This window comes from Herpailurus yagouaroundi, unplaced genomic scaffold, assembly GCF_014898765.1.
Source record: "Herpailurus yagouaroundi ecotype Mexico unplaced genomic scaffold, PumYag 141, whole genome shotgun sequence".
In the NCBI taxonomy this organism is placed as follows: Eukaryota; Metazoa; Chordata; class Mammalia; order Carnivora; family Felidae; genus Herpailurus; species Herpailurus yagouaroundi.
The window spans coordinates 41318563-41340987 of NW_024412396.1; the positions used below are offsets into that span (position 1 = coordinate 41318563).

The window sequence follows — 22425 nt, forward strand, 5'->3', positions numbered from 1 at the left end:
AGGCAGTCATGGAAGACTATGAGTGCTGCCCCCCCTCCCTGCTCTGATGTTTTATTCAAGCTATTTGCCAACGAGCCAGTGGAAACAGCATTAACAATAAATGAGGTGCAGGAGGCTGTGGAAGGGAGGGAGGGAGGTTTGAGTGCAGCTCCTCACCAGCCCGGCTCAGGGACACCCTGTATTACCCACCAATATGGGCCCTTCTTCCTTCTCAGGTGGCTTTACCTGTTCACCCACCTGTACGCAGGCCTTCTGAAGAGAGTTATGTCCCATTTAGCAAATAATATGAAGAAGTTCAGAGATTTTTCTAGCACACAAGAGCCAACCTAAAAGGCAAAGCCAATATGTCATTGCCTTGAGGGCGGGAAACCTTTACTCTCGGTCTCAGCATAGCATTGAAGTTGTCACAGCCCAAAGGATCTGTTCAGTAATTGCTCCACTTGATTAAAGCAGCTAATACTTGATTTGTGCTTTACAATTAACCCAGCACTTTGGCATGCATTGTCAAGTGTTTCTGTAATAACCCTGTAAAGTAGCGGTACGACCAATTGTATAAATAAAGAAACTGAGCAAGGTTCCTCAGGGCCCAAAAACCCCCACTTTAAAGAATTCAGGTGTTTTCATCATCCTTTCCCTCGGGAAGATTTCCATGAGCTCAAATCCTCCCATCTCCTAACTTATCTAGACTTGTGTAATCCCTTCCTTCTGTCCAACAAATGTGTACCGAGCATCTCTGTGGGCCAGGCGTTGAGCAGGCAGGGAAAAGGAGGTCCCAATGGCTGAACAGTCCTGCTGTTTTAGTCTATAGGCCCTTAGGCTACCCATCTTCCTCTGGATATGGATTCTGATTCTACTATAACTAGTACGTCCTGTTAAACAAAATAACAATAGCCATCATTCATTATGTACTAAGAGCCGAGCACTGTGGTAAACAGTTTACAAATTCTTTTTCATTTAAACATGTAAGCCCAGAGCTCCTGCTTCTAAATGAAATGCTATACCACATAATCTTCTCTTCCAAAGGAGAAAATTTTACTTTTCCATATTAACTCCCTAACCTTGTATAGTCTCAGTGAGACCCACTTCCCAGTAGAGAGACACTATCCATCTGTCTGACCTGGAAGCATGATTCTTCCACTGCAGACATACCCCATTTCATTGTGCTTTGCTTTATCGTGCTTCATAGATATTGTGGGGTGTTTTGTTTTGTTTTGTTTTGTTTTTTATCAATTGAAGGCTTGCAGCAACCCTGCATCAAGCAAGTTTATCGGCACCATTTTCTAACAGCATTTGTCACTCTGTGTCTCTGTGTCACATTTTGGTAATTCTCACACTTCAAACTTTTCATTATTATTATATTTGTTATATATATCTATCTATATCTATATATACATATATTTGTTCAGTAAGAATCACTTATTGAAAGCTCAGATGATGGTTAGCATTTTTTAGCAAAATATTTTTAATTGAGGTATATACATTATTTTTCTAGACAATGCTGTTGCACAGCTTTAATGGACTACAGTATAGTGTAAATATAACTTTTATATGCACTGGGAAACCAAAAAGTCCATTTAATTCACTTTATTGAAATATTTGCTTTATAGTGGTGGCCTGGAACCAAACCCGTGACATATCCCAGGTGTATCTGTATATCTTTTACACCGCATTTCCTCTTCACACCCATCAGCACTCTGAGTAAGGGGCTTTTCAGCAAAGGGGGATAAAGGAAGGCCAGGTTTCCTTCTGGGATAAAAGCCTCCCTTGGCATGCAGACATTGGATTCCTGTTGGCTAGACCAATGAGACCTTGGAAACTTCAGTTAGAATGAGGTACCCCCTCTTTCTAAGGTCATCCAAAATATCCCCTAATATCCCAAGAAGGCATAAAGGGAGGAAGAGATCTCTGTCAAAGAGGACCAAGGCTCAAGAAAGTGATGGCTTACCTGAGCCTTGCTTCTGAGTATGTGGTCCTCACTGTGGCAGTCTGGGCACCAAGCTCCAGTCCAACCTACTCAATCTGAGTCTAGGCTTCAACAACCACATCATTGGAATACACATGAAAATTTGCATATGAGGGGAGACAATGTAGTGTGGCACAGTGGTTGCCAAGGTGTGGTCCCCACAGACCAACAGCATTGGCCTCACCTGGAAACTTGTTAGAAATGCAGATTCTTGGGCACCACCCTACACTAACTGAATCAGGAATTTTGACAGTGGGGTCCAGCTATCTGTGTTTACTATGCCTTCCAAGTAATTCTGATGCATGCTCAAGTTTGAGAACCATTGGTTTAGACAATTCCCTCATCCAGCCCTGGCTCCTTTCCTTCTTATACATCGCTTAGGCTGCAATCTTGGCTGACACTTGGGGAATGGAAGGAAAGGCTTGTGTGCTTGGTTTTCCCTTTGCCATTTTATTACCCTGGGGATGGTTCTGAAAACTCAAACTTCTGAACAAAACCTTTTTTGCTTGTACTTTAATCCGTCATTTGCATTGCCAATAATGTGGGAGGAAAGAAGTTCCTGGATACCAACTGGCTTTTAAGTGCTTTATTGTATCTGCTCAGAAGCAGGCTTGGAAGTGGAAGGCTCAGGTTTCCCAGGCCAAGAATAAGTGAGGCCTTGAGGTCACAAGGAAGAGGGGCTCTTATGGTCACAGGCTGGGGGTGTGTATGGGCATGGACACAACAACACTGGCACAAGACAGAGCCAGATTGGGGGAGTGTCTACAGACTGAAGAGACAAGAGGATATGAATATCCCCCAAGTCAGAGAATTGCTGGCTGTCAGAGAACAATCTAGTTTACCCCCTAACTCTGATTGGTACCTTGTCTACATCTCTCCAGACCCTGGACCTACATTTCTTTGGTCTGGGGAGGTGCTGACACCACTAGCTGATATTAAAGGAAAGAGCATGATAACATCCATTAATTTTTTTCAGCAAGTCTTGTTTCAGATTGCCCCATGTGCCAGGCACAATGCCAAGTAAACAAAGACAGACACCATTCCCAGTTTCACAAGATGTACATTCTAGTGGAGGAAACGGGCACCTATCTCTCAGTTAAGTTTATAATTACAGCCTGTGAGCATGGCAGGGGAGTGTGTAACAGGGACCTGCCAAGTCTCAGGTAAGGGAAGGCTTCCCTGGGGATAGGGCTGTTTGAGGCAGGGTCTAAAGGTGTTTACTAGGCAAAGGTCAGTGTTGTGGTGGTGAGAACAGTACAGGCAAAGGCACAGGGACATAAGCCGAAATGGAACATGGCAAGTTTGAGGCTCAGAAAGAAGACCCAAGGAAGGGACCCAGACCATGGCAGAGGGAGGCACGGTATCAGATGACACAGGAGGGACCCTGCAGGTTATGTAGCTTGGCAGGTTTATAAAGCTTTTGGTCTTTATCCTCAAAGCAATGGGGAGTCTTTGAAGGATTTCAAGCAGAAAGGTATCAGGGACAGAATCACAAGTCGTAACCCTCACTCTGGCTGTGCCATGGAGAGGGGAGTGCAGATGGCAGGAGGGTACACCAGTTATGAAGCCAGTAGAGTGGTCCAGGGGGTTCTGCTGAGTGCTGGTGGTGGGAGTGAGGAGAACACAGAGTACAGAGATGTAGATGAAATACACAGTCCTTGGGCATGGATAGTGAGCGCATGTGGTCAGAGCCGGAAAAAGCATCAAGGGTGTCTCTTAGGTCACTAGATAAGGGCTGCATGTGGTGTGGGAACTGGATTGGGAATCAGGTAGAGTGGATCAGCTACAACTGCAGAAGTGATGTACCCAGAAAGGACAAGTGATATAACTGGAACAGTCTTCAGTGAATAAAACTCACCTAGTGTTTAATTAAAGCAGGTGTCCAAACTTCTCTCAGGTATTCTTGGTGATCTCATGTATTGATCAGGGTCCCTTCCTCCTAATGGGATCTCTGGGCTTTGTTCACTCATACCTCTGCTGCAGGTGGAAGGAGAAGAGAAGGGATGGGGTGGGGCACCAGGTCACTTTGTCATGTGTATCTGGTGGAGAGATGGGCACCTATCTACTTGCAGTGCCTGTTTATTGTGACTATTTAGCTTACAGAACAGCAATCCGCTCCCTGAAGGGGAGAGTTGCCTAGAAATGCAATAATTTACATCTGTGGCAACTTTCTACAACCATCTCTCAATGAATTAGTCAAACCATCAAGGCATCAAAATTGGTTCTTGTGATCCTTTCATCTTCCAGGCTGTTTGCCTTTAAAGTTTAAAATGGAATTGAAGAGCATTTATAGCAATGAGACACTTCTGTGAGCCTAGGGGAAGGGGCATTTGATAACTAAACACTAGAGAATTACAGAAAATGAACCCAGCTATTGAGGGGTTTTTTAGGCAGGTTTGCAATGACTTGTACTGGCTCTTGGAAAAGCGTGTGGGCAGCAGGCACCACTGGGCTTGGAGATTGTGTGTGCATATGATAAAATTTTAATAGTACATTTGATCTGTTTCAGGATGAAGACTCCAGATAGATTTAGGTTTCTGCATTAGTCTGGATTGGGTTGGGGCAGGGATCAAACAGTACACTCAGAAGAGATGACTGAAGAGAAGTTAATAAAGGACTAAAGGAGGCCAACCCAGGGTTAGGGAAGCACCCAGGCTATCTGGAAAGCTCTAACACCCCAAGGCATGAGAGGGGAAGAAGAGAGAGTGGTTAGTTTTTCCTATAGCTGTAGGACTACCCTGAGTCTGCAGAGAAATGAAGCTGCTGCCAGCCACAGCCCAGCAGGCAGGGAGCCTGGGGAATAAATCCATAAACCTCTCTTCTTGCAGGTGCTTCTCATCAGTTCATCCAAATCAGAAACCAATGAAGAAGGAACTGCGACTCAGTTCGCACAGGCAGTCTCTCCGGGCACAAGGCAGGGCCAGAAAGGTGGAGAATGGATGAGCAGGGACAACAGAGACAGCCCAGCACGTGAGCTGAGAGGCTGAGTCAGATTTGCAAATTTGTGTGGTTCAATATATTTATCAAAATCTATGAATTTCACCACCAAATCTCTTCTGGGTTCATGATGATATAGTTAATCCCACCTTGGATGGTATTAAGCCAAGAAACAACAGAAAACACCTGCTAGCCCAGGATGTGCCTGGGGTGACGTGGGGTGGGAACTGTACTGAATAGCACTGCCTGTTGTTTCCTCAGTTTCCCCTCTGAAGAAGACAGGGCTTGCATTATTGATGGAATCAAAAGGATAAGTTTGGGGATTGCATGTTTCCATCCTGCTTGCTGTTTGTCCAGTAAATCACATTTCCTCTGTAGAGCTTGAGATTTCATCTCAAGTGTGTGGACCAGACATAAGCAGACATCAAAGCTGCCCTTGGAGAAAACCTTCTGTGATCCTGGCTAACTTTGATCAGTTCTTTCCCAAATGCAGTCATAACACACAGACTATACCAGGACACTTTCCCCTGGGCCCTGTTTTATTTCCCACCATGTAGCACACTTGCAACAGACTTTGCTCCTCATCTTTTTCCTGACTAGACATATTTTCTCTTCACTGGCACTTGCTAATTTTAGAGCAGTTAAAATGTTCCCTTTGGTGAGTCAGGGAACCCCTGAGGGTCCCAAGATAGGGAGGCACACTCGCTCAGACACTGTCCTCTGCTGGAAATTGTTGGGATTGCTCAAGTCTTCAGTGAGGATTGTGTGACAGTTCTGTGATGTCAGGGTCTAAACCTCCCACCTGGGTTGGGCAGCTACACCTGCTATGTAGGTAATGCCTTACATACCTAGAATATTCTTCTCATGAAGAACCTAGATGCAAAGAAATATTTTAATATGATGCAGGAAGATGTTTTTCATGACTTGGTATAGAAAAGGAAACAAGGTACAAAAACACATGAAAGACTGAAAAATTTGACTACCTCAAAAATAAGAACTTCTGTATGACAGAAGACGCCATAAACAAAATTAAAGAAAAAAAGGAGAAAATACTTACAGCAAAGGATCAGTATCCAGAGTATATAAAGAACATCTACAGATCAAGTAAAAACAAAATAATCCAATAAAAATATTCTAAAGATATAAAATTCTAATTCACAGAAATATAAATGCAAAATATAAGTGTAAAATTTATGAAATAAAAAAGTAAAATATAAATAAAAAGGAAATATGAATGGCTCCAAAATGTGTGACCAAAATGCTCCACATTGGTAAATTAGAAAAATGGAAATTCAAACATGAGGGAATTTTTTTTTTTTTACCTACTAAATTGGAAAAAGTTAAAAAGGAAAAAAAAATGTTCCATGCTGTATCAGTGGGATTGTAAGCTGGTATGATCATTTTGCAGAGTAATTTGGCAGTATCTATTAAAGTGAAAAACGTTCAAGGTGCCTGGGTGGCTCAGTCAGTTAAGTGTCCAACTTCAGCTCATGTCATGATCTCACGGGTTCGTGAGTTCCAGCCCAGCATCTGGCTCTCTGCTGTCAGCGCAGAGATCACTTCAGACCCTCTGTGTCCCTCTCTCTCTGTCCCTCCCGCACTCGCACTCTCTCTCTGTCTCTCTCAAAAATAAATAAACATTTTTTTAAAGTTAAAAATGTTCATACGCTATGAGTCAGTGATTCAGCTACTCCATATCTCCCCCAGAAAAACAATTATCCACGTACTCAGAACGCAGGTCCAAGAATTTTGTGGCAACTTTGTTTGCAATAGCAACAAGTCCATGGTCCAAAATGACCATCAAAATGGGATTGGCTAAATAAAGTGTAGTTTATTCATACCACACACACGCACACACCTGTATAGCAGTTTTTAAAAAATGTACTATATGTACTGACATGGAAGGATCTTCAAGACCTATTGTGGTATGAATAAAAATCAAGCTGTAATATGACACTTAATATGATAACATATATAAACACACTCATGCACATTAAATGATATTATATTTTTTCTATGGGTATAGATACCACAGGTGGTTTGATGCATGGTAAGTGTATAGAAGATGACACATCAAACTGATGGCGTGAGTCTTTCCTGGGGTGGAGGTGAGGGCTAGACATGGTGTTCAAAGAAGACATCAGCCTTACCTGTAAAGTTTAAGGTTTTTAAAAAGAGAATATATTTCTGTAATACTTGTATAATTAAAATTAATGAAATCTATTCTTATACTAAAAAGAAGAAAACCTTTCTCAATCTTTATTCATAAAACTCCTGGAAGAGCCAGGGAATCTGAGCTATAAGCAAAATGGTGCCTTGGGTGATTTGCCAGGAAACCTGCTAAGTGGAAGGCACTGTGGTTGTCATGGAGATGGCTATCCTCACCACAAACCATCCTATGCTCTAGCCACATGTCAGCTTCTCCCATTCAGTGTCATGCTTTTAAATCTCGGTTTAAAAACTCAACTGTAATAATGCAATCTCTATCACTTACTAAAATGTAACATCTTATTTAATCCTTTATCTTCTCCCTCTCTCTGTCTCTCTGTCTTACTCCAGCTGAGGTTATGTACCTTTAGAGATGTTAAATAGCCTGTCCCAGGTCTGCTGACCAATATGTGGTAGAGTCTGTCCTAACCCCAGGGGCTATACTTTCAATAATGTAAACTGTGTTACAAAGTCACAAACATCTTTGTAGTTTTGTTAAATTCAGAATATCAACTTCCTGTCAGGAGTTTTCCTGGGTTTCTCTGCCACTTAGGTCATGGCCACCTGCTGCATTGCTTCGTGACAAAATGACAGCTGGTTCATTCTGGGAGAAAAATCTACCATAGCATGAGGTGTTATTCAAGCCAGTGCAACGAAGAAGCTCAAAGACAACTACATACTAAAGGAATTACTAAGAGATTAGGAGTAATCCTCAATTGCAAGACTACGTCAAATATGTTTTAAGTTAATTTTAGGAACAAAACTAATCAATATTAGCAGAGGTTGAAGTCTGACAATAACGTAAGCCTTGCAAGATTCTCCTAGGATACAATGTGCTCCCTCCTCTAAATTCTGGAAAATTTTTTATATCAAAATTAAAGGTTTTCCAGTGCTTCCAGACCTGCTCTCACAGCTGAACCATTCCTGTCATGCAAAGAACACAACTGAACAACATCCAAGGTTACAGAGGCGTGCCTCTGGCCAGAGGTCCCCACAGCAGGCACCCTGCTGGAGATCTCCTTTGGAGAGGAGGCAGGCTTTTGCTGTGGAGAGAAGGGCTTTTGAGAGATGTTTTGGGAATAACTTCTGAGTGGAGGGGGCAGTGGGTTTACAACCAGAGCTGTGATTCCTTCTCTTCCGATTTAAAAAAAATAAATAAATTAATCTCTATTTGGATTCTTACTTGAGAACAGGTGTGTCTATGAATAATACATAGATGGGCAGGCCACACACAGATCTGAAGGCCCAGAAGCCTGAAAGTAAATGAGACCCAGAGTGTGAAGATTACACAGTAGATTTTAAGTAGCATCACGTAAGCAAGGAAAAACCTGGGAAAGCACAAAACACACTCTGCAAATAATAAGCACATCTAAGCCCCTGGCTATGTACGCAAGCACATCTCCTCTCAGATAATGGTAATTGCAAGTCGCTAGGTTCCCATTTGAGGAGAGGGGAGATAAATCAAGAAATGCAATCTAAAAAAAGATTGAAGCATTAGGGTTTTAATGAACGATGTTTCAGGGCAGAGAATTAAGGACATTTAAATCTTCCTTTCTGGGTTAGAACTCCTTCCTGCTCCTTAAACTCAGCAGGGACTGGCATAAGAGGGAAAATGGTTGGGGCAGCAGATGCAGGGTGGGGTGGGTGGCTGCAGAATTCCATTCCAAGATTACACTCCTGGCCTCCGACAGCTTACCTCTGACTGGTCTGCCCACCGAGGCCAAGATGTGTGGTTTTCATTTGTTAAACATGACATAGTGCCTTGACATCATATGGATTAGGGAGATTAAACTCCAGCAAAACCTTGTGATGCGGGATTTCTAACCAGCAGGGTCTCAGCTTAGAGCTCTCTGGGAGAAACAGGAAGAAGATCTTGAAAAATGTGCCCTCGGTCAGCCTGAAGAACATGAGGAAGGATCTCCGACTCTTTGATTTAGTCCTTTGAAGACCCACAGTGTTCCCAGATAAAAAGGAAGCCTTGAACATCACTAAGACTCCTCTTCTTTCCAGTAAGGAAGTACTGCTGGCCAAGAAGGGTAGTTTGAGATCTCAACAGCTTTAATGTGCATGCTTGCATGTGTGCACGTGCATGCGCGCGCACACACACACACACACACACACACACACACAGTACATATGCTTCTTATCAGCTCTGTTGTGCAAAGACTTTTCATAGGTAAAGGATTTGGGTTTTTATCTTGCCCAAATCCTTTCAGGTATTGTCTTGAGGTAGGACAAGTTCCTTTAACCTTGCCTCATTTGAAAATGTAAGAAGAGAAATATTATCCCCTGTCCACTCTGAGCCCATAAGTAAAATGACCCCACATTTATGAGCAGAAGATATTTGGAGCTATAGCAGAAAGCAGATTAATATGGAACTGAAAACAGATCCCTTAAAAGTCTGCCCACAGTGCAGAATTGGTAATAGATGAACCTCTTTCCCATTACAGCAACAATACCACAAGGCAGGATTTGTTTGCAAGAGAATAGATTGGCAAACAAGCTGGACTAGAAGGTGGCTCCCACCTTGCTCTACAGCCTGAGCAGGGCTGAAGAGGAAGAGGAAACCAAGGTGGTGGCAGGCTCCCACAGGAAGCAGAACAAGGGGCTGCACAGAACACCCCAGCCTGTTCTCTCTCTCTCTCTCGATGGCTGGTCTTACAGGTGGAATCCCCCCCCCCCCAACCAGGTCATTCATGGTTAGAGCCAAGGAGGGTTGGGCTGGGTTGGGTTGGCAGGTAGCTTGCCCTTTATTCTCCCCCTGATGGAATCATTTGTCATGGTGACAGAGGCATTGGAGTGGAGGGATAAAGGGCACACTGACATCTGTGACCCAACTTTGTATTCTGGTTCCACTGTGTATGAGCTGTGTGACCTTAGACAAGGCAGAATACAGCGTGGCCAGAAGGCAGATGAGAGGAGGTGAGTGGTAGGAAGGAGCCCTAGAAAGGGCTGCAGAGCCTTAGGTACCAGAGATGGGGTGGCAGCTTTATTCTTGGGCACATACCATGGGTCCTTCCTGGGAAACCCTCACCCTGGCTCCCAAGCCCCAGCTTGCCCATCTTTGTGAGTCACTTTCTAATACCTCTTTCCTGACTCTTCTCCGGGCCCTCCCACACACCCATTTAGCACTGCCTGAGGCAAGCCACCCGGTCACACAGACCTTTAATAGCGAGTGAAACAGTAGCAGGTGTCAGAGCTGAGAGAGGGGGAAAAAAAATCTCAATCCCCAGTGGAGGGCGAAGATCATTTTCTTTCTGCATTTCCATTTAAAGGGAGAAGTGAAAAGCATGAAATCACATGCCAACAGGACGAGAGAGTTTAAACCAGAATAACCTTGACAGGAGCAGACACCAGCAGCTTCCAGGTCACAGTTCCCAAAACTGAACTCCTGGGGAGGAATGGAACATGCACACAGGGAAACACAGGCGTAAGTCACCCAGCCTTCCAACCTAGGTGCCAACTCTCTACCCACTGGTCTGCTGGACCTTTCTACTTGGATGTGCCTCAGGCACTTAGGCTCACCCTGCCCCCACACTCATCCTGTCATCTGTCTTCCAAATCTGCTCCTCCTTTGGGTCTCTTGTCACATGATGACTCCTACCCAAGCCAGAAGTCCAGGGGTCTCCCAGAACTGTTCTCTCCCTATTCCTCCTGCCTTCCTGAACCACCACCAGCTAATCAGCATCTCAGCCCAGCTAGTTCTGTCTCTGTCTCCTTCATGCACATGGCCTCTGTCTGGCTCCATCATCTCGCATGGACTCTGAGGCAGCCTCCTGCCAACCCCCATGCCACTCTTTCTCTGATCTAGCCTGTATTTTTCTCCCAAGATGACCTACCCCCTGAAATGCAAATCAAATGATGGAACTTCCCTTCCTAAATTCCTTGAGTGGTTTTCCTTTGCTATCAGGATAAATTCTAAACTCAGGCTCGTGTACGAGGCATTGCAGGCTTTGCCCCTATCTAGTGGTCCAACTTTATCTGCTTGTCTACTTACCCACCCCCAACTCCATTCTCAACTCTTTCCCTCAGTGTTCCAGGCCCTTTCACACATCATGGCTCTTTGCCTTGTCTTCCTGACGAATTCTTGCCTGTCTCTCCAGATTCCGTGCAGGTGTCTCCCCGTGGACCCTTCCCCCTATCACCTCACGCATGTCCTCTATCACACCAGTGGTTCTCAGGCACCTTTCTGCCTCCCCGACTGGTTCCCTGAGAGCAGGAACTCCATCTTGTTCATTTTAGATCCTCAGGCCCAGGACAGAACCTGACACAAAAGTCTGAACAGGGGTCCATGGAAGGTGTGAGCCTGTGAATTGCTCCTTCTCGGGCAGACACACCGTGGAGAGAGACCAGGGACAACTCAGGGCACACAGTGGGCCTAGAATCTTGCCTGGACAAGTCCTGGGCCTCTAGGGCAAGTGGGAAAATTGAGTGCAGACACCAAAGTCCATCAGAATAACAGATGAAACATAAAAATACCAATACCTTGTCCCCATGGTGTCACAGGAGAGAAATCGTTGCCTGCTCCTGGGATTAGAGAGACGCCGATCTTGCATTTTGTCCTATTCTGCAGGAGCATTCTAAAGTGGATTCAGGCCCGTCCAACCTCAGAATCTGTAAGAACCAGGACAGAAGGACATCTGAAACACCACTGTTTCACCACTCCGTATACACAGGAGGCTGAAAGATGACTTCGCTCACTTTTCTTTTGAGATAAAATTCACAACATAAAAATTACCATTTTAACCATTTTTAAAGTATATAATTTAGTGACTTTCATGACATTCGCAATGTTGTGTAACCATCACCACCGTCCACTTCCAAGATGTGTCCATTACCCCCAAGGAAACCCCTACCCATTACGTCATCACTCCCCATTCATCCCGTCCCAACCCTTGGCGGCCGCTAGCCTACTTACCATCTGTAGATTTACCTGTTCTGACCATTTCATAGAAATGAAGTAACATAATATGTGGTCTTTTGTGTCTGACTTCATTCACTTTGCGTGGTGCTTTGCTGGCCATCCATCTTAAAGCGTGCATTAGCACCTCCTTCTAGCTTTATGGCTGAATGATATCCTTTTGTACGACGATCCGATTTGTTTATCCATTCATCAGTCAATGGACGTTAGGTCGCTACCACTTTTTAGCAATTACGAATATTTGGCTGCTATGAAATTTGTGTACAAGTCTTTGTGTGAACATATGGTTTCGCTTCTCTTGGGTATATAGCTGGGAGTGAAATTGCTTCATCAAATGTTTAACATTTTTTGAGGAACTGCCAATATGCTTTCCTCAGCAACTGCACTAAATTTTACAGTCCCACCAGCAATGTCTAAGGGTTCCAATTCACTCACTTTCTGAAATCTTAGCTATCTAAGCCAGAAGTCCAGGGGTCTTAACTCCTCATATTGGTATCTTCCTTATAGACCTTCCAAAAATACAACCAATTGGATAGCGACGGAGTCCAAATCTAACATCTGAAATGGGGAAATGGCCTCCAGCCGAACCTGAGCTGATAGCCAACACCTCATCACACATCCTGAGAGACACTCTCCCTGCAGCTGCCCCTGAAGCAGGGCTTCTGAACAGCTCAGAATTGCAAGGACACCTTATGCCCCGTCCCCTAGATCTGTTAGGTATGAACGTGCAAGCATGGTGCCCCCAGGGCCCCCGCTTGCAAATCAGATGAGGAAAGAAAAGGGGAGTCCAGATCTCATTGGGAAGTCGAAGGAGCGGAAACAGGCCAGATTCCGGGGAACCATTTTATTAGCCAGAAATTAGTGCTGCTTTCTGCAGAAGCCAGAAGACTGGGAACCCCCTGGGGCAGGGCAGGTGGACCAGCAGCAGGGCACAGAGTGGCAGGCTGCCGGGCAGGCAAAGAGCAGCATCTGCCCCGTCCAGTGGGAGGCGATTCACTGAGGTCTAGGCAGGCGTCTTGGCACAGCCTCAAGGCATGGGCATGAGGAGCAGGGCCAGGCCCTTGGGCGACAGATGAGAACGAGGCAGGGTCCTGGCAGGTCTGAGAGGCTGAGCCACAGGACTTCACACTGCCCCTGCCTGCTGGTTTCACCTCTAGTGAGACACTGTCCCTCCTCAAATTGCATCCCAGTGGTTGAAAACAACACTTCTCTCTAGATCCCTGAACACAGGATGCCCCCGCCATCATTTACACCATTTGCTCCCTGAAACTTACACCCCTCCCCCCCTAGAAAACTCAGGTCTCAGCTCAAGCACATGGCTTCTATGACACTCCCCCACATACACATGTCTATGCTCTCTGATGGCTTGGGGGGCTCCGACCCCCGCACCCTCTGCCTTGTGACACTGTGCAACAATGGCCTTTCTCTTACTGTCCTGATTTGTGGCTGTCTCCCCACAGTGGTGAGCAATGCCAGGGCAGGGACAGACACTTCTCCCATGTATGCCCAATCCAGAGCCCTGGGCAATCAAAGGCACTTTTGTGGTAAGTTTGCTCCTGGGGGACTGGACAGAGAATGACCAGAACTGGTGACAGAGAACCAGACAAGGGGTTCAGCATGAGAATAGCCACAGGCTGAGTGGTTTGGCAAACTATGGCCCACAGGCCAAATCTAGCTCACCTCCTGTTTTTGTATGGCCTGGGAGTACAGATTGGATTTCATATTCTTAAGTGTAAAAAAAAAAAATCAAAAGAATAGTATTTCATGATGTGAAAATTATATCAAATTCAAATTTGATTATGTAAATAAGATTTTTAATTTTCTTAAAAGTTTATGGCAATTTGTTTTTCCTCTTGTTCTATGATTACCTACATAATATTCTTGATTTTGCTTCTTGGCCCATGAAGATTAAATTATTTACTATGTGGCCTTTTACAGAAACAGTTTGCTGACCTCTGCTCTGAATGGCTTGGCATGATTCAGTCCTAACATCCACCCCCACCCCCACAATCCACCCAAGACCAAGCCTGTGACTCCCCTTCCTTGAATGGCAGCATTGTCTGTGGAGAAGGACTTACTCCCTGTCAGTGCTTAACTCCATGCTCCCAACCACACACACCTCTTATTTGGTATCAAAAGGCTTCAGGAAAATACAAAGCCATTACAGCTCACAGAAAGATTAACAACCCTCCCTACAATCAGTGATGAAGGTGGGATAGTCCTGAAGTCTCTTTGTTTATTGACCACCTACTACATGCCAGGCACTGCATGAGATATTTTAAAGACACCATTTTGAGTTTCGGGAACCTCTTTAGAAGTTCTCATCCTTATTCCCCTCATATATGTGGAAGAACAGAGATAATGGTCCCCTTTTCCCCTTTTATTCTCTTCTATCTTCACTCTGAGCGGAAAAGGAATCTTTAGCATAAAACATCAAGTCACAATAACTTATATAGCACTTGTCATGAGCAAGGCATTGTTTTGAGGAGTTCTCAACCATGTCACTACTGACATTTGGGCTGGATAATTCTTTGTGTGGGGGGTTGTCCTGTGCATTGTAGGATGTTCTGCAGCATCCCTGGCCTCTATCCACTAGGTAAATGCAACTCTTCCTCCAGTTATGACCACCAAAAATGTCTCCAGACATTGCCAAATGCCCTTTGAAAGTGAAGGTGGAGGGAAAGTTGTCCCCAGTTGAGAACAACTATCCTGCATGTTTTACATATAAACTCACAAAAACTAAATGAAATAGGTCTTGTTATTATCTTCATTTGAGAGATAAGTAATCTAAGGCACAGAAAGGCTAAGTAACTTCTTCAGGGTCACACAGCTGGTAAGTGATAGAATGGGACAACAATCCATATTGTCTAGTTCCTGTATCCATGCTTTTGCCACTGTCGATTTTATTAAGTCTCAGAACCCACCAAGCTGACCCCACCTAGAAAACTGTAGGGGATACCCCTTTTACCCTTGTAAGATAGCATCGAAGGCCTCCTTGGCTTGACCACAGGAAGCACCATTAAGATAAAACAGAGACAGGGAGAGGGCTAGAAAAGAGGGAGTAGGGGCGCCTTGGTGGCGCAGTCGGTTGAGTGTCCGACTTCAGCCAGGTCACGATCTCATGGTCCGTGAGTTCGAGCCCCGCGTCAGGCTCTGGGCTGATGGCTCGGAGCCTGGAGCCTGTTTCCGATTCTGTGTCTCCCTCTCTCTCTGCCCCTCCCCCGTTCATGCTCTGTCTCTGTCTGTCCCATAAATAAATAAAAACGTTGAAAAAAAAGTTAAAAAAAAAAAAAAAAGAAAAGAGGGAGTAAAGACAAGGCCCCAGAAACACAAAACTACTAGGCATCCATTGAGGCTGACTCTGTGTGGCCTGATGGGAAATGAAGCAAGTCCTATTTTGCACCACACTCTGCGCTATGGGTATTCATGACCAGCTGGGAGAAATTTCTTTCCTGTTGCTCTCCTCCCTTCATCCCTCCTTCCCACTGTCCTCCCCCTGCTCCTTCTCTTCCTCTTTTCTTCCCTCGTTCCCTCTCTCCTCCTCTCCTCGCTTTCTCTTCCTTTCTTTGATGCTGTTAATGGCTGTGCACCTGCCTTTCCAGATATTGTGAGATACAACATGAGACATAAGAGTAAATAAATAAACTGAGGCTCAGAGCTTAATGAGGTCAAACACAGACATGCATACACACCTCCCTCACCTGACAGACCTATTAGTACAGCTGGGGTTTTATATCAGTTATGATTGCTGTGGGCTCCAGGTAAGAGAAAGAAACCAGACTTAGAGTAGCTTCACTAAAAGGGGGACAATTATTCTCTTTCCCAGAAGGGTCAGAAGTAAGCCCTCCAGGACTTCTGAGTGGTTTTGCAATGCTATTGACATCCCAAGCTCCCTCTGTCTTTCTGCTTCTTTATACTGCCATATGGCTTTCATCCCTTTGCTCACAAGAAGGCTATTGAACTTCTAGGCGTCACAACTGTAATTGGGCAGTAAAAGCAGGGAGGGGACAAGATGGAAAGGTGAGGGCCAGCTGAGTCTGTCCCTTTGGCTTACGTCTCATTGGTCAGACTGGGTCACACGACCACTCTACCTACAAGAAAGTCTGTGGAGGTGCTTATGTTTATTTTTATTTTTTAGGTTTATTTATTTATTTTTGAGAGAGAGAGAGGGAGAGAGAGAACGCACTATCAGGGGAGAGGCAGAGAGAGAGAGAGAGAGAGAGAGAGAGAGAGAGAGAGTATCCCAAGCAGGCTCCACACTGGCAGTGCAGAGCCTGAAACGGGGCCCGAACTCAGGAAAGAACTTGCGCAAGATCATGACCTGGCCTGAAATTAAAAGTCCAAGGCTTAACCAACTGAGTCACCCAGGTACCCCTGTAGGTAGTTTTAATTGGGCATGTTATACCACACTGCAAAAATATTTGGGTTCAGTGAGTAAGGAAGTAGGGAAAAATGAATATTGAGGGGATGTCTAGCAGTGTCTGCCCCATATTCCAAAGGCAGTGTCCATTCCACCAGGGAACACTGTTTGCTGAGAGCCAGTGGGCTGGAAAGGAGATACAAACTCTGGGGATGGTGGCTAACCTTGAATCTTGGCCATTTCCTTTACTGTCTGTGTGACCTTGGGCCAATTGCTTTATATTTTCCTTCCTCACTTTCCTCATCTATAAAATTTGGGGGGGGGGAATCCCACCCAACTCACAGTATTTCATGGGGATAAAATCAGTTAGCACATGTAAAATACTTAGAATAGTGTCTGGTGCATAATAAGCCCTCGATAAATATTAGCTATTTTTAAGCTGTAACTATTTACTGAATATCTATTACATGCCAAATGCACCAAATTATCTTTTCTAATCCTCACAACAAATGCACAAGGGAAATAAATGTCCACCCACATGGTATGAGTTCAGGAGGGGTCCCAGGCCCCAGTACCTGTCATTTTGACATTTCATTGAAGACTTCTAATCCTTAAGAAATTCTTTAATGAAAACATCTCTATGAAAGGTCTCTATGCACTTTTCAGCAAGCAGCTTAACATCTGACACCAAGGCAGAGATTTGTAGCATCGGCACACTAGGATGTCAGACAGAGCCTTTCCCTGGCACCTTCGAGTAGGTCTTGCCCTGGGTTTAGTTCCAAGTTTTGAGGGAAGATTTAATCTAATTTCTGTTCTTTTTTGCTTGATCTGCAAATTGACTCACCCACCCCAGATACTTAAAGATATGTGATAATGGTGCTCTGGGAATCAAGCAGGGGCTGACGCACTCAGAGCTTTCACGGTCAATTAGGACAGGGTGGAATCTATAGAAATGTTCGAGTATAGGAGCATAGGGGAGAGAGGAGACTGAGGGTCACAGATTTCAGCAGTTGGCCCCTGGGTAGGGTCAGACTAAGCTGGAGAACAATCAAGTTCAAGCCCCACACCCTTACTTTAGGGTGTCAGCCAGCCAGGTGCTGACTGAAGAGCAGTGATGTCTAAGGCAGCCAGCAGGAGAGAAGGCATCGGTTCTGCTATGGAGGTGAAAATAGACATGACTCCCACCAAGCAGCCCCTTTGTGCTTGCCACGCCCCCAAATCAACCATCAGATTGGGGCTGACTCCTAGAAGTTCAGTCTAAATAAAATGTTCCTGGAAGTGCTCTGAAAAATTCAAAGACTCCCATCTTAGAATAAATTCTATTCCTAGGAATATTTTCTATATATTCTATATATTCTACATATTCCTAGGAATATGTTCTATAGAGAACATGTGCAAAATGATTTTTCACTATGGCATTATTTTTAATAGTGACAAAACTGGGAACAACCAAAGCATTCATGAATAGGGGGCTAGTTAATTTATCAAATACATATTTTTAAAAACACAGATGGGCATCAGACTTTATTAACCTGAAAAGTTATAGCTGATATGTAGTTAAGTAGGAAAAAGCACAATATGAAGCAGCATGTAAGGTAAGGACCATACACGTGAAAATCAAAAAATTGAATAAATATATATATGTTTAAAAAAATATTAGCAGAAAGGCAAGAACATGAACTGAGATGAATACCGAGATGTTTGGAAAAATTTCACCCAAATGTTAGCATTGTTTATCTGCATAAAAAATTTCCTGCAGAACCAGGTTTCTCGCTGTTGGAGTTGAAATTTACAAATAGGCAAGGGGAGGAAGCTGGAATAATCCATATGTTAATGGATTAGAGTTTGAGGCAGCAGTATGAACTCATGTTTAGCTTAGTATAGACACAGATGGTGGCATATAGAATATTTATAGATATGTGTACACACGCAGGTTAATATATGCACACATATTTCTTTGTTCTGTCAGCTGAGAGGGCCTAGAAGAAATGACATACCAGTACCAAGGAGCATACCTCATGCCCACGTCTTTATTTCTAATACCATTCTCCAATAAAAGGAACCAGGGCTCCTTAAAGAAATGGCTGATTCTAGGACTAGGGTGTAAAACATACAAGATGAGCCTAGAGCATCTTCTAATGCCATAAAGTAAAAAAGGACTAAAAAAAATTAACATGAAGTAACCCATATGGATGTGTATGTCAAAGCAGTACAGAATTCCCTATGGCCAACATTGGAACAATGTGAGCAACAACGTAAATAAAGTAGTATTGGACTATAATCCAAATATAAAATAGATACCTATGAGCCTACACTAATATAAATAAATTATAAATGGTAGGGAGAGGAGACAAAATAAATCTCGTGCAAAAGAATTCCAAATAATTTCTGTAGATGCTTGGCCCTAAGAGAGGGAGGGCATAATTTCCCACTCCTGTAATGTGGCTGTGCACAGTGGCCTCCTCGCAAAGAGGACAGCAGGGAAAGAGGGAAAAAGAATAGCTTCACAGTGGAGAAGACTGACAAGGTCATCTCAGTCTGGTGGTCAAGGTCAACATCAACAGTCATAAATCATGCTAATAGTATGTAACCTTGGTATCATGTGATAAAGATGACACTTTGCTCCTGGGATCTTCCTCCTCAAAATTCACAACCCCAGCCTCGTCATGAAAAAAATCATTAGACAGATTCTAGTAAAGGGGCATTCTCCAAAATGCCTGACCAAGGTCCTTAAAAACGAGGAGAAGCTGACAAACTGTCACAGCCAAGAGAAGTCGAAGGAGATGGGTAAATCTAAAACTGTTTAAAAAAAATAACGTTTTTCCTTTGTAAAGTTCCCACAGAATGATTTTTCCCTAAACAAAAGGATCAAAGTGAATTTTGATCTCAACCTTTAATAATGCAGAAAGTCAGTAAGGGCTTTGAAAATAAAGCTTTTCTTTAAAGGTTTTCCAACATCCTGGATCAAATTCTTACATGGGGCCTTAAGGTCAAAGTTCTTGGGCTTTCTCCAGGAAATTAAAAGATTTTCCCAAATATATCAGAGGCAGGCACAACCCTCACTAAGGGGAGGGCCTGAAGAAGGTTGAGGTTTCCTTTCCTGGGCTCTCAGTGTTTTTCTCATCACACATACCTGTAGGTTGCACATGTACATCTCAGCACAGCCATTGTGACATGACAAAGCCTACTGTTTCCAGGGACATTTACAACAATTTTATCAGCCCCTAGTCCACTTTTATCAGATGGTGTTGACCACTATCTGTCCCTAGAACAGACGCAGAGGAGCTCTTCAGAGAGGCCGTGGAGTCTCCAAATAGAAGTGCACAGGTGATGGCCAAATACTGGCAGTCCCATAGCCTCAGGCCCCTGAATCTGTGGGGATGGTCTGACACTTTGCCATGAGCACATCTGGAGGACAGACTGATTTATGAGATATCCCCAAGATTCTCCCAGCCCCCACTTTAAATGAGAAAGAAGAATCCTCAAGCTGAAAGGGGCAAGTCATGGAATTGTTTTATTTCTTATTGATTTTGTACATATGCAACTCAGCTAAGTAGAATTATAGCAAATTGTGTTCCTGATGACCCAGGAAATATGCTAAAAAAGTAATACTTCTGAATAGTCAGAAAAGTTCCAGAAGTTAGCCCTAGGATTTAGAAACAAGGTCAGAAAATGACATCTTTGAAAACTGGAAATGATAAAAATCAATATACAACGAATGGGATTAGTCCCCTGTAGTTATTCATCCCCTGTAAATCATCCACCTCAGAGATGCTCAGCAAACATATCTTAGAGAAGACTGGAGTGCCTCCCAAAACCAGTCAAGGGCCCCAGGAGACTTCTGCATTGCCACCGGAAACTACTAATCTCAAATGGACCTTATCTTATTGAGATAAAGTATAATTTTGAAAATTGTAACATGCTAATGACAAATACAATGGAAAACTCTCCTTGGAATCTAGAGATAGGAGACAAATAGAAAAGTCCTGGTCAGGGTTTTAAAAATAAGTCTAAAGGAATACAAGTCACAATATAGGGAATATAGTAATATAGTAATACTATAATAATGTCACATGGTGATAGATGATAGCTACACTTGTGGTGTGCATAGCATAATGTATAGAGCTGTTGAATCAATATGTTGTACACTTGAAACTAATGTCACATAGCATGTCAACTGTACTCAAAGAAAATAATTTTCTAAAATGGAAAATAAGTCTAACCAAGAGTGACCAATTTATGGCTTTGGTTGGTGGAAAAGTGTCCTCTCCTGAAAAAATTGGGACAATTCTTCAGGTTCTGGAAGAGCCAGTCCTGTGAGACTAGGTAAACCCTTTCTTTGATTTCAGTTCTCCAAGGAACCTTAGGATCTCCAGGGAAGACACTGTGAAGGAGGCGATCCAGATAAGTGGACATGAGTATCCAGTTAGTAGGAGTCCTACAATATTGTGTCTCTAAATCAGTGTCTCATGAATTTCGAAAGTGGCCCTCCATACTTCAGAGCTAGCACTGGAGTGCTCCTTGGAGGCAAGGGAGTTCCCAAATTGCAAGGCTAAGGACTCACATGCTGGACTAAGTTGTCCTCCTAGTGGTCACTTCATGAGGCCCACATGGGCCACCAGCTGGCCACATTAAAAAAATCATATCCTACATCTTCCATTCTATAAGACAGCCTATTTATTTAAGATGTTTCTTAGAGTCTTCTCCTTTGGGGACTGGCTAATGTTACAGTAGATGGATGGGTCTGACCTACCCAGATCTTCCTCTAACTGTTGATTTTTCAAATTCATCAAAGAACAAGAGAGTTGGGTACTTTCTTAAATGCATTGAACCACTTGGTGGCCCCTATCTAGTAGTTGGGTATCAATGAAGAAACCATGACAAGACATGTTTGGACACGAGCAAGAATTCCTCATTCATGCTGCACACACAGGCTTTACCATCCATTTGTATCAGTATCATCCATGACCTGAAAACAGCATTACTTCACGGACGCCACAATTTTTCAGTTACAATTTAAAAATCAACACTCACAAGAGGGGAAATTGTGTTAGTCTCTCATATGCAGAGAATAAGCCATAATTTCCTTGAAGTTTTACCCATGGGTTACAGAGAATGTAGGTTTTAAAATATTTGCCTGTATCTGAGTAGAAACAATCTTACTCCTCAGTGTACGCTCTTAAAAAAAAAAAAAACAAAAATAACCTTATTTGGACTCTATTCTGCCTTCTAAGACAACAACTATCACTTCTCCTTCCCTACTTTGCCCTCTTCTCTCTGTCAAATGTCTTTTATCACAAAGAAATTGCAAGGCTTCGGGTCATACTCAGCTTTTCCCTTGGTTTCAGTAGGGCTCCTTGGTGAACACATACCCTGTTATGATTAAAAACATTTGCCAGCTCAAAATGTCTTCTCCAAGCCCCTCTATAAAAGAATATTAAAATCAAGGCTCGTGCTGTTATGAGTTTCTGGAACAACAGTCCCAGAGGCAACAGCTGCTCTTTCTTATTGTTGTAACAGCAACTCTCTTGGCAGCACTGAGATGGGCTTTTATAACTTCCCTGGAGGGAACCCACTGAAGTTCAAAAGTGATCCCCACCAATTCCTGACCTCTGTGTGATCCAGAAGACGCCCTGCCAGCCACCAGCTAGCTATGCAAGGTGGGGCCCATGAGCCCCTCCTCCAATGAACTACACAAGAAGGAAATGAAAAAGAGAAAGAGAGCTCTCCAAGAGCCTGGACAGCATTCCTCTGTATCTAATGGCCCTCCTCTGAGGCAGCTGCTTCCTTCAGGCATGACTTCCCATCTGGATACTGGGAAGGCCTTAGGTCAGGCGTCAGCACTTTGCACCAGAGATACTCATGAGTTTTAACCTCCAAAGGAACAAGGCAAGAATCCTCTTTGCTGAAGAGACTCCAAAAGAGAACAAAAATGGAGCTCTTGGGGAAGAAGCCTGACCTGACAGGTCTCTGGTTTGCTAAGGAGACAGCAGCACCACTTGCAGGTAAGAACACAGAGAAGGAATGGGACTCCTG

At 43.8% G+C, this 22425-nt stretch overlaps 2 long non-coding RNA genes across 2 annotated transcripts in view; one reads left to right on the forward strand and one right to left on the reverse strand.

Moving 5' to 3' along the window:
- The window catches only part of LOC121031921 (uncharacterized), a 31963-nt gene extending 20036 nt beyond the window's left edge, over positions 1-11927 (reverse strand). Inside the window, exon 1 of the long non-coding RNA XR_005790978.1 lies at positions 11594-11927. This is a non-coding gene — a long non-coding RNA (uncharacterized LOC121031921). The remainder of the gene's footprint in view (positions 1-11593) is intronic.
- Positions 11928-12984: 1057 nt separating this feature from the next.
- LOC121031922 (uncharacterized) overlaps positions 12985-22425 on the forward strand; it is a 17665-nt gene continuing 8224 nt past the window's right edge. The window contains exons 1-2 of the long non-coding RNA XR_005790979.1: positions 12985-13573; positions 20739-22394. This is a non-coding gene — a long non-coding RNA (uncharacterized LOC121031922). The remainder of the gene's footprint in view (positions 13574-20738; positions 22395-22425) is intronic.